The sequence below is a fragment of the Cyprinodon tularosa genome, unplaced genomic scaffold, assembly GCF_016077235.1.
Source record: "Cyprinodon tularosa strain WSP-4 unplaced genomic scaffold, ASM1607723v1 ctg385, whole genome shotgun sequence".
In the NCBI taxonomy this organism is placed as follows: domain Eukaryota; kingdom Metazoa; phylum Chordata; class Actinopteri; order Cyprinodontiformes; family Cyprinodontidae; genus Cyprinodon; species Cyprinodon tularosa.
Window position 1 is genome coordinate 908,437 of NW_024039102.1, and position 12,309 is coordinate 920,745.

The 12,309-nt window shown below is 41.0% G+C and overlaps 1 protein-coding gene across 3 annotated transcripts in view; it reads right to left on the reverse strand.

Annotated features, from left to right (window-relative positions):
- The window catches only part of nfia (nuclear factor I/A), a 93,333-nt gene that overhangs the window by 80,065 nt on the left and 959 nt on the right, over positions 1-12,309 (reverse strand). The gene's annotated exons all lie outside the window — the stretch shown is intronic.

Sequence of the window (12,309 nt, forward strand, 5' to 3'; positions counted from 1 at the left end):
TAAAAGTGCTGATCGAATGTATTATGTTTGTCTATTATAATTATGACCAAAAAAGGAAATAAAACATCTATGAAGGTGCTTTTCAGCTCATAATAATTATAAAACTATGTATTTTAATTAAGTTAAGTTATTCTTAAGGTCCTTTCCAGGTTAATAATAGAAAAATTATGTTTCTGTAAACTTTTCCTGCTTGTGAATCCAGTGCAGCTCTGTAATGGAAGGAATCAATTTAAAGATGCTCCTGATATTTATCAGATAAAACGAAGAAAAAAAAATTATTGTCTTTTACAGGTTTTTAACAGATTAAAGCAGGTTGTGTGTTCTAATCGGCGCCACCTGTTGGTCTGGTGGTTTAATGCAGTTTTTCCTCAGGCTAATGTAAATCAATGATCCAGGATTTATTCTACTGGTCCTCTGAGCCCAGAGCCCAGCTGGTCGGGTTCTGTTCTGGCACTGGTGCTGAGCCACAGGTCAGAGACCATGATAACAATCTCTCCTCAACCTTTAGAGAAAGTCCTTCAACAAATGAGAGTCACAGAGCGACATGTCTGCCAGGCAGCGCTCAGGGCACAATGTGCTCATCTGCTTAGAGGAGTTTCTCTCCAAGAGGACCAAGCTAAAAGCGCTAGTTCTGGTTCTACTAGGAGCTTCTTCTTGTTGAAGTGGTGCTTTCCTCTCCACTATCCCCACATGCATGTTCAGTGGTGAAAGGAGCTACTGGATCCAACCAGGTGGGTTTGCTTGATTAGAAGAACTTTTTTACCAACTAGACTAATAAACTGAACCCAACTGGTTCTGAGTGTCCGTGTGATCGGACAGAACCGACTGTTCTGAAAGGTGATATTAGATTGAGTCAGTTCTAAGCTCGGTTCTGCTATCAGACTGGTCCAGGCTCATCGTTCCTTCAGAACCGAAAGATTGCCTTGATGAGTTTTATTGTCTCTTTGTAGACCAGGAGTCTGTCCTTCCTGCAGTGGTAACATCAAACCATCACAGCTGGGATGAACCCAGATTCCTGCTCCGACATTCCGGACTTTTCCGGACTCTCTGCCACCAGCAGAGCCTCCCTGACACCCGACCCACTTCATTAATGCCCCGGGTCCACCATCGGCTCTGGTTTCAGTCCAGAGCGGGATCACATGCAACTGGACCTGCTCAGTCGCTGACCCACAGCGCTGCAGCAGTCACACTGGAAACACCTCCCAATGCTCCCAGTTTAAACATTCAGAACACCCACAGCTCCAACAGAACCCAAACAGAACCTTGATAAATATGGCTCCATATATGTAGGCATCTGAAAGATCTGAATCCATAACAACTCCTGAAACGCCTTGGACACAGACCCAACTGATTCTCATCAAATGAGCACAGAGCAGCTGTGGAACCAGAACCGACAGCTGAGGAGAACCTGAACCTCAGAACGTCAGGATGGATTCATGAAGTGGAAACTTATTCAGAGCTGATCCGATCCGCTCCTCTGAGCAACTGTATGGTGATGCAGAACCCCCCTCCCTCTGCAAACGGTGGAGCTGCGGGTCTGACCATCCCCCCCCATGGTGGATTAAGCAGAGCACCAGATGTCCTCATCGGGGGGAAATGGTGGCATCATCCAAGGTGACCCACAGGAAAGGCTGGCAGCACATCTGTAGAAGAATAAGGCAGCCCAGAACCCCCACCACATCCCTCCCCCAGATGCCCCCTGAGGTCTGGACCCCAGGATGCTGCCTTCAGATCAAAGTAGAAGAACCTCAGCAGCTCCCATGGTTCTCCAGAACACCTCTGTTCTGATTCAGCCCTCAGTTCTTCATGTGACATCTAGAACTTCCTAAAAGTTTGGATTGCATTTAGATCTCTTGTAGTTTTTTGAGGCCATTTAGAAAAAAAACAGGATCCAACAGAATCTTTTTTTCAACCAAACAACCTTTAGACCTTCATGGAACTCAAGACAAAACAGTTCAGCACACTTTGACCCATTTAGTGACCCTTAAAACAGACGTTGCTCCTATCAGAGACTCTTAGGAAACGTTTGATTCATTCTGACAAAACTGGACACGCGTCCCATCAGGGTCATGTCATGCAGGTGGAACTTCCTGTCCGGAACGCCGTCCTGGACTCTAATCAGGAGACTCCTGATCCACAAACATCTGGCAGCCTCCGGTAATCCGATGGGCCCGGACAGATGAACTAAGTGGCGCTCTTGATTTTCTGTTCTGATCCATTTGAGTAATTGCTTAATCGCTCAGAGCTTTGGAGCAGGAACAGTCTGAACACGCTCTGATGGGATTAAAGGGACATTTTTACAGCTGGGTTCTGGAGGAGACAGTAGAGCTGAAGCTCAGCCACGAGGCCAGAGTCCATCTCATGTCTTGATGAATTTAAAGGTCGGGTGTAATCCAACAGCTCTGATCCAGGAGCTCAAGTTCTCATAAAAACAACTGGAGGCAATCCAGTATTGTCAGCTGAAGCTATGATCTATTAGCCATACCTTCTTCTCCTACCAGCTAAAACTGTCCTGGTCCACAAGGATCTTATCCAGACAACAATAAAACAGCTAAACATGAATGGTAGATACAGAACACACCTTGCCCTGGGTTTAAAGTCAATGAGATGTTTTTAAACGGGTCTACTGGACCTCCAGCAGCTCATTCCACATTTCAGCAGCCCAAACGGAAAGGTGTCCAGTTATAAAATGTCTTTGGGAGATATATGGTCAGCTGGTCGAGGAGAATAAAGCAGCTCGGAAAAAAGCGGGAAACAAAATCTAGTAAACATTTTTCTTAAATGAATTGAAACTACAGAGAGGCTAAAACTAGAGTTCTGTGCCTTGTTTTCCTTTGTTGTTGAATTCTGTAATAGTTAATAAACAAAGTTGTGAAATCCTTAGTTTGCAGTATATTTAAAATGCAAGTATTTTAATAGGGCCCGTTCTTCTTTACTTCAATTCTCTGAAATCTCCAGAATATAGAAAATAATGTATATTGTGTGAAAAATGTGACATAACTGCCTATTTTGACACTTTGTTTCAGTTAAATCATCAGAAAACCTACAACCTATAGCTGCACCTCCTCATCAAACCCTGACAATAACTCTAATAATTGTTTCGAACCACATTCACAGGTAGAAAAATAATTAGCACCTTTCATACTTGCAAATGAGTCCCACTAAATGACCAGGTCAGCTCTTTTCACGGTGGAATGGATGTACCGAATACCTAGTATGATAACCAGTATGATGCTAGGTGACCCGGTAAACGTCCAGGTCGTTTTACCCAGTAAATCAGTTCTGCCTTTATTATTCACACATAACTTAGTTATTTGATGGTCACAAGACAAAAACATGCGGATGACAAAAGCTCAGTGGGGAGGAGTAAAAGAGATCTGCTGGAACTCTGCCGAACTGATGGTTGGGTTCAATGGTTGTAGAAGGAGAGACGTCTCTGTAACTCAGATGTTTGAGAAATCATTTTTGTATTTAACTAATGGTGTAGCATAAAAAATATGAAAATCTGATTGAGCTGAAATCAGGAAAATAATTTCAGACAAAAACTGATCAGTGGATCTTTTATACTGATGGTTCTATCGTCTCAGCAGGTCACCAGGTTCTCATTAAAACCAGGAAACATTAAAAACAATCCTCAGTGCCGATCCAGAACAACTCTAACCCAAACAGACTCCTTGTAGAATATGTTCTTCAGACGCTTCCGAATGTAGATCAGCTGCAGGTTTTTCTTCTCTCTGGATCTGTCAGATAACAGAGGAGGACGTGAGGCGCAGTGTGAAAACATGAATAATCAGCGCGGGCCGTTTCCGGGCCAGAACGCTGACGGCTGCGTGACAGAACAGGTGATATTTACTGAGAGAAAACATGGCAGGAATCCACTGGTGCCAATCGAACAAACAGCAAACAGCCTGAAGACTGACACCTCTGCTGGCACCCGAACGCACCGTGGCTGCAGACCAAAAATACACACAACGCTCTGAGCTGAGCAGATGGTGCTTCTGGTTCTGGTTCCAACATTTTGCTGTCACAGTCACAACAGAGAGAGTCTCTGCAGAAGGAGAAGCTCCACCTGAGGACGGATCAGTCCATCTACTCCCTCACTGGCCTCTGATTGGCTCCTCTCTGTCCAATCAGAACAGCCGACAACAGGAACCCCTCACTGACAAAAGCTCTGACGCCAGTGGCATCTGAACTTAATGAATCCAATCCTTTATCTGGACTCTAAGGGTTTCAGGACCAAATTCTAGAAGCATGTTTCAGGTTCTGCGGTCCAAAAGTCAAGCATCAGAACTTCCCGTCTGCTTTAAATCATTTTTTTCATCAGTGGAAACAGATTGCTGTGTTTTCAGTCTACACTCCAATTTAGATTGTTTATATATCAGCTTCATGAGCCTTCATCATAAACACATCCAGCGCTGAAGTTCTGGGACCTCAAGGTCCGCATTGACTTGGAAAACGGGCCGCTGCTGAGAAAAACATCAGCAAAACAGACTGACTGCAGCTGCTCAGTGAACCAGGCCCAGGTTTTCATGACAGTTGCCATGTTTACATTGAAATGTGTTCAGATAAAGAAAAAACAGTCATCGGATTGTGTTTATGATGATTCAGGTATAAAATAACAAAAACCTGATCCTGACGTGTTCATTTGGACCAGACTTCTGCATCAGAACTCCCTGACTGATCCAAACAGACAGAAGAAGTTTTCTACCTCAGCCTGTTAGAGGAAAAAGTAGACACCCAGGTTTATGGTTCTGATGGTTCTGATGGCCAAGAACGGACCTGTACCAGGTTCTGATACTGACTAAGGCTTTCCACGATACGCCTCACAGGGGCGAAGCTAGATGGGGGGCCAGAGGTGGCCATGACCACCCTTAGCCAATCATTGGCCACTCCTGTGACAACCCTACCATTACTCTCTAATACAGACATTGGCAGCAGTAATACTCTCATTTTAATTTTCATATATTAACAAGTACTTCCCAACTAAAACGCTATGCACATCAAAATACTAACATTAAAGTTGATATATACAGAATTCCTGCTCTTTTCAGAACTAATTTTTAGTGTTATATGGGGTAAAGAGAAAATGTTGTGGATCTTTAAGTCATCTAGGAGTCTTCAGTGAAATCATAGATTAATAACTACTTTAATAATAACTTAAACATCCACTTAATGTAGATATTAGTACATGTAAATATTAATGATATGCAAAACTATTTTGTACAATGGAAAAGATGTTTGCCCCAGGCATTTTATTCACTATACCTTTTATTTACACAGTATGGATGTTTAACTATATGCATCTATTTGTTAAAAAAGGCTGTAGGAAAGTATAGTTTGTCTTTATTTAGAAAATATGGATGTTGTGCTCGTTGCTGTTGGAACAGTGGCCACCCCTCAGTGTACATTGGTTATTGACTGACCACCCCTATTAACATGTTCTGGCTATGCCTCTGACGCCTCGCTAGCTGTTGCTGTTTTTGGAGAGAAAATAAACATCCTTATTAGATCAGAGAGGAAATATGCTAACGGTAGCCTAGCGCTAAAGCCATGGACGGATTTAGAAAATTTGGGGCCCTAGGCAAAGACAGGTAGGGGGCCCTTTGATTTGAGAAGACAACACATAAAACAGACTCTTTATACAGATACAGAAATTATACTAGAATAGACAGACATTGTTTGTTCTACGTTTTTTCCCTCTGTTCTTGTCCATTTTCTTGTTGTTTTCCTCTCTATGTTTTGTTGTCAGCTGACTTTTAATGCTGTCTCAAAAGGAATTAATTTTTTTTCCAGGCAGAAAAAAAAAAAATTAAATAACCCAGTCCTTCTTTTCACTGTAGACGCTTAATATTATAAGCGTTTTGATGGCTTTTTTCAAAAATACAATTTATGTGCACAAATAAGTAATAGCTCCATTAACAATACACGTAAAATTTAATTTATGGGCCCCCCAAGAACTTGAGGCCCTAGAGATTGGACGAAAACTATGTGTGTTTGGTTTGGGCCAGACAGAACCTCTTGCTGGGACAAAATATAAAAATAAAAGTTGTCTCTATACCAGTTCATAATGGAACCAATTGATCTGAAAACACCTGGAACAGTAATTCTGATCAAGTGTAGAGTGTTTTATTCCTTTTTTATGTGAGATATTATTTATCATTAGACATTTATCACAAATATAACGATATCGGCCCTTCAGATCTTTCTAGTCTTTCTACCTGTGGAACGTTCCTCCAGAAGCTCTGGGGGCATCTCTCTGTTTCTGATGATGATCAAATCTAGCAGCTAGACTCACAGACGGCCTCTGCTGACACTGGTGGAAGAACGGGTGGCTCTGAGCTGCTCAGCCACTGGTTCTGTTTCAGGACACCACCTAAATCTGATCAAGAAGTTTCCTCAGATCTTAATGTTACACATTCAGCTGTTATTGGTAACAGAACCAGCTAAGACCAACAGAAACCCGACAGGGAAGCACACCCAGATCACCAAGCCAGGTCAGACGAAACCTCCAACATCTCCGAACCTCCAAATATAAGCAGAGCGACAGAACTAGAGCTCAAGATCAGGAATAAGAGAGCTTCATGACCACCAGCTGCATCTAAACCTCACCTAGAATGTTACTGTAGGTCATTCTGGTGCGTTAATCTGGGTCTGTTAGGAATCCAAGGTTTGCTTTTAAAGTTCACTATGAGGGTTAGAGCAGACCACTAGCTGAATACGAGCAGGAAAACTTGACCACAAATCCAGAATAACAGGTGAACACCTAGAGAACCAGATGAACACCTGTTGAACCAGAGGAACAGCTGGAGAACCAAAGAACCTTGAGAACCAGAGGACCACTTAGAAAACTAGGGAAACACTTGGAGAACCAGGAAAACACCTGGAGAACCAGAGGAACACCTGAGGAACCAGGAAAACACCTGGAGAACCAGGAAAACACCTGGAGAACCAGGAAAACACCTGGAGAACCAGAGGAACACCTGAGGAACCAGGAAAACACCTGGAGAACCAGGAAAACACCTGGAGAACCAGAGGAACACCTGAGGAACCAGGAAAACACCTGGAGAACCAGGAAAACACCTGGAGAACCAGAGGAACACCTGAGGAACCAGGAAAACACCTGGAGAACCAGGAAAACACCTGGAGAACCAGAGGAACACCTGAGGAACCAGGAAAACACCTGGAGAACCATGAAAACATCTGGATGACCAGAGGAACATCTGAAAAACCAGAAAAAACAGCTGGAGAACCATGAAAACACCTGGATAACAAGAGGAACACCTGAAGAACCAGGGAAAACACCTGGAGAACCAGGAAAACACCTGGAGAACCAGAGGAACATCTGAAGAACCTGGAAAACACCTGGAGGACCAGAGGAACACCTAAAGAACCAGGAAAACACCTGGAGGACCATGAAGACACCTGGATAGCCAGAGGAACACCTGAAGAACCAGGAAAACACCTGGAGGACCAGAGGAACATCTGGAGAACCAGAGAAATATCTGAAGAAGCTAAGGAACCCCTGCTCCCATTTGGCCAGAAAAACTCACATTTTATACAACAGAGAACAAATTGATCAAAATGTTCTTACACCAATGAAGTAGTTCCTGGTCACTTGAGCGCTGTGGCATTTCCTTTAACCACTCAGGTCCGTTTCATCCAAGCTGGTTCTATTAGAGCATAAAACCTTCTACATTTGTAAAAAAGTCAAAGGTTCAGGTTATTCCTCATTCTGAACTTAATTCATCACCCAGAACCTCAATCCTAATCCAGACTAGTAATCTACTGACATCAGTCTAACTGCTGCTGATTTTCTTTCTTCTTCCATGATAAAAATGACACACTAACAAATGTTAAAAAGGTTTCAGCAAACCTTCATCAATAAATCAAACTAAACATTAACAAAGCAGACCTCAGCCCATGGCTGATGAACCAGCGAACCTTCGCTCCTATCGACACTAATATAGGGGTCAGCTGACGAATCGCTCTACTTCTAATCCAGAACATCATTCCTCATCCAGAACCTGTTTCCTTACCTAGAATTTATTCCTAATCCAGAACCCTGATCCTTTATAGAACCTTATTCTTAAGCTAAAACCTTTTTTATCATTCAAAACATGATGCCTCAGCTCTCAGCGTTGGAGCCTGAAGCTGTGTGGAACAACATGGAGGAAGGACAGGGTTCTGATCTGGGTTAGAGCTGCTGCACGGCTCAGAAGTAAATCAGGACAAATAATGCAGCGCTGCAGATCTGGTGAAGAAGGTTCAACAACGGTTCATCTTTCTCAGGAAGTTCAAACGGATCGGATTCTCTTCTCAGCTACTCGCACACTTTTATAGGCCCTGACTGAAAGCTTCTGCCTCTCTGTGGCCGTTAGATTTAAAAGAGGACGGTGAGGACGTCACGTCCTGGAGGGTAAGGAAGGCTCAGGGGATTGTGGGACGCCGTCTATTCAGTTTATGCTGCACGAGTCCAAAAAAGGACCAAACGCTTTGCTCCTTATATTCTCATTAAAAGGGGAGACAATCCACACGGTCACTGGATTAAAAAAATAGTTTCCTAAAATTAGAAATTTAAGAAGCATGTTTAGAACATGACTAAAGTTGTTAAACTCAACATTATGAATTCTAAAGACTAGATGCAGCTAAGATAATATTATAAATAGTGTAGCCCACCTCCTCTGTTTAATTTAGAGTACATTCGCTCCTCTGAGTCAATTTAATTAAAGACAATATCATCAACAAAAGGTGGTACCTTACTCTGGGAACCCAGACTGACGCTGTGAGGAGCTGCAGTTCTCCATGTTTCTTTTAAAACTAATCTAAAAAAAAATAGTTATAAAAACAGCTTAGATTGGCAATCATTCACTGACTGTTTAAACATGTGTCTGTGAGGGTGAGGAATAAGTTAGCTGTCGTTTTTAATACCGGTTTTAACATTTATTTTGCGAGCTGTTAAGTTCGGTGGCTGAGGAGTGCAAACACTGTGAATACATGACTTCACAGCAAGTTCTATAGGTCCTAAAAACTCAACAATCAACAAACACAAAATTAAGACTGGCACACAAAATGCATTCTAAGAATCAGTGATGGGACAAAATTAATTAATTGCAATTAATCGCATTTTATAAATAACCATTTATATCGACAACACAAACCGACCGTTTCATTAAAAACACTTTTTGATCCAAAATTATTGAGTAAATAATCACATGAGAACAGCAACACATGTATTCCTTGTATTTAATCGAGCATTTCGGGTGTTGACCCATCAAATTGGTTGAAAAGTTTAATCATATAGCTTAAGATATTTTATGCAACTCCTTTGTAAAGCGACTTCTATAGTATGAACAGTAATTTTAGCCTAATTCCTTCCACTAAATATGGTAAATATATACAAAGCAACAGGGCAAATTACCGGTAAACATAAAATATGTTTTATTTCTAATACTGACAGAAGTATGGCTGTTAAACTCTGCCTTTAACCCTGTAATGCCAAATGTATCATATTTGATACATACGGTTTCTGAAATGTTTTGCATCTGACACCTTTTGCATAATTTAATGGTAAATACTTTGCTCAAAATCCTATTGTACACAATCAGATATACCTGATAACAGAGGGCAGAAGACTACACAAAAAATAATCTTGACTTATCGCATAGTAATAAATGATTAATATCAAAAATGTATTTCTGTTTTTTCTTTTTACATATTTTGTTAAAAGGCCAAATAAGGACTTCAAACAAAAAAAAAGTAATTTTCTGTTTTGTTTTATTCTTGGATCGGGCTTTAAAGGGTTAAGAGCTTAATGATTACAATTTAATATGGAGCCTTTAGTGTAATTAGTGCAAAAAGGCAGATTGGCTTGGTTCATTTACATCCAGTTAACGCACAGATAATCCCTGCTGACCTCCAAACAGACCTCAGCTTTAGCACATCTGCACTTTATGAAAACCCTGAAATTGCTTCATGCTACAGATGTAACATCATGAAAATGTTCTTCTAAATAATGTCGAGGTTATTTTGAATGTTTGAATATTGTTGAGGGTCTTGATTTACAGGGAAACTAAATAAAAAGATAGACTTGAATGTAAACCGGTCAGGATAAAGTCCAACTTTCAGTGATGATAGAGATGGAAGGGATGCCTGAGATCTGCAGGTCCATCAGTTTTTACCCTGCTACTGTCTGTGGGTGCAGGATGAATGAATCGGTACTGGAACCCAAAGCAGAATAATCCTCTTCTACAGCATCTCTGGTTCAGGGATGATCAGTGTGATGATGTCAGCATGATGTCAGCGGGATGGACAGAGAGGACGGCGTGTTCAGGAAGTCCAGCAGACGACTGTAATCCTCCAATTTCCTCTTCTCTAATCATCTCAGGCCCGGTCCAAATCAGAAACATGTCCGCCTCCACAGAAGGAAAACAACACACACACGCCGACACCATCACGGGTCGTCTGCGTGGAGAAGCAACCAAACAGACGCGGTCTAACACGTCTACTTGGATTTAAGGAACCAGAATCGGAGGTCAGATTGGTTCTGATTCTGCTCCTTCTGAAATAAACGTCCACCTGTGGGTCCAAAAAGGTCCGGAAACAGGCTCAGTTCTTCTGAACTGTTAGAAACAACCAAAACAAGTTCTGCTATCTGGGTCAGAGACACCAGAACCAGCTTATGAATGGGTCAGAACCAGCTTGGAAACAGGTTGGAACAGAACCCTGTAGGCATTCAATTCCTAGTCATTCCTGGTTCTCTTTAGTTCTGACTCAACTTGGATCCAGAAACATTCCAGTTCTGATCATTTCTACCAGTTCTTTTATTCTCCTGGTTCTGCTGCCAACAGTCAAAACACCCTGACCTCTCACTAGATGCTGTGACCCCTGACCCGGGGACCAGAACCTTTCCTTGAGGGGACAGCAGCTCCTCATAATGTCTTATATTTAGAAAACCAGAACTTCTATTCTGATCCCAGAACCTGCATTAGAACTACATCTCTATAAGGTCCATTTGTCCTAAGAGAATAAGTAAATAAAACATAGAAGGTCGTCAAGAGGGAGCATAAATGAGAAAACACACACACATCATCAGAGACAGGTTCTGGAGAAGTTCGAACCGAGCTAAACACTATTACTGCTGCAAGTGACCCAGAATTAACAGAACAGAACCGGGTCATATTGTGATCCAGGAACCCACTTAGAAAATATCATCCCTGGTTTCATTATTATAGAATAAACAGAACCTGAACAGGAGATGGATCCGATTCCAGAAGAATCAGAACCGGATGAGGTTGAGCTGATGGATCAGAACCGCAGGTGATTCCAGGAGCTTATTATGAAATTTATTTAGTTTCTGCTGTGAAAAATGTTCTGTTCTGTGTTCTGCTGTTATTGTTAATAACAGACAATAAACAGATCGGAACCAAAAAATGTCTGGAGTTTTTAGAATTTAAAAACCGTCCAGATTCCTCTAGGTTCGGGTTCGGCTGGTCACACAGCTACAGAACTTTTCTGATCCAAACAGCTGCTTGGTTCCCTCCGTCCGGTGGGTCCACAGCTGGTGCTGGTTCGGTCGGTTCTAACTGGACCAAAAAGGGAGGAAAATACTCGCTTTTATCTTCTATAATATTTCTTAGAATCAATTTTTACTTTTTTTTTTTATTCTTTAATTTTATCTGAATATTTTAGAAAAGCAGATAAATTCGGTTCCGATCATTTCAGATCAAAACATTTAATTTATCAGAACTTTTATTTTTGTGGTTTTGGATATTTTTAAATAGGCCTATTTCTATCTAAACCAACAGAACCGATCTGATCCGCTGAAATATAAAGAAATAATTTTATCGGAAGATTATTAAACCAAATATAATACCTGAATCATTAAATGTTTCGGTCCAATTTTTATTTTAATATTCTTTAGATTAAATTACATCAAATTTACTCAAAGAATAATAATTTTCAGAACTGAATAACCGGAGCAAAGGGCATCTTGGAATTAAAAGTTAATTGTAATTAATTGAAAATAATTTGTAAAGATCCAAACCTTTATTTTTTTTTTTTAAGTTTAATTTTCGCAAAGAGAAAAAAAACTCAAAACGCAGTTCGGTCTTTTTTTCTTATTAGCGCAATAAAGAAATGAATAAATAAAAAAAAAAACTGCAGCGGCCTGAAATTCTATTTTATCAATAAAACAGTTTTTCTTAATATAATTTATAAAAACTACAAATAAAAAATAAATAAATAAAACGTTAGCGCAGAAACCGAACTTTTTTCTCGCAACAAGCCGCCAATCCAGATCCAAACCGGACA